Below are 780 nucleotides of genomic sequence, written 5' to 3'. Positions count from 1 at the left end.
CCCTGAAGTCTTCCAGAGAGGCTCAAAGCTGTTTGTCAGTTGTGAGTGTAGGAAGATTTCTGCACTCAGATGGAGATTGAGCTCCACAAAAGGTACCCTGCCTTCCTCTCTGAGGCTTGGTTCGTCTGTGAATCCGCATTCCCAGTTTAGGACTTTACTCACCATGAGCTTTTTCATTATTTCTCCGTGACTTTCACCATTTTGTGTTCGTTTGTACTAAGACTCTCTGTGAGATACCTGTTTTTCATCAGAAACCAGTATACACATACACACATGCACAAAACTGAAATAAAGGTTTAAGAAACAATATGTACTCCACTCCCACTGCTTCACTTGACTAACCTTGTAAAAACAACCAAACAAAAAATAGTAAATTAAACAAAAATAATATTTGACTTGGCGTGATGGCTCACACCTATAATCCCAACACTTTGTGGGAGCTGAGGTGGGAGGATCACTTGAGCCCAGGAATTTGAGACCAGCCTGGGCAATGTAGTGAGACCTCCTCTTTACAAAAAAATTAAAAAATTAGCCGAGCTTGGTGGCATGTGCTCCTCTAGTCACGGTGACTGAGGAGGCTGAAGGAAGAGGATCACTTGAGCCCCATAGGTTGAAGCTGCAGTAAGCTGTGATCAGGCCACTGCACTCCAACCCGAGTGACACAGCAAGACCCTGTCTCAAATAAATAAAAAGAAATAATATTTACCCTTACACATGTAAAAGTACCCTCTATTTTTTCTTTTCTTTTCTTTCCTTTTTTTTTTTTTTTTTCTTTTGAGA

Source organism: Mandrillus leucophaeus, unplaced genomic scaffold, assembly GCF_000951045.1.
Source record: "Mandrillus leucophaeus isolate KB7577 unplaced genomic scaffold, Mleu.le_1.0 Scaffold59, whole genome shotgun sequence".
Taxonomy (NCBI): Eukaryota; Metazoa; Chordata; class Mammalia; order Primates; family Cercopithecidae; genus Mandrillus; species Mandrillus leucophaeus.
This window is presented reverse-complemented; position numbering follows the sequence as displayed.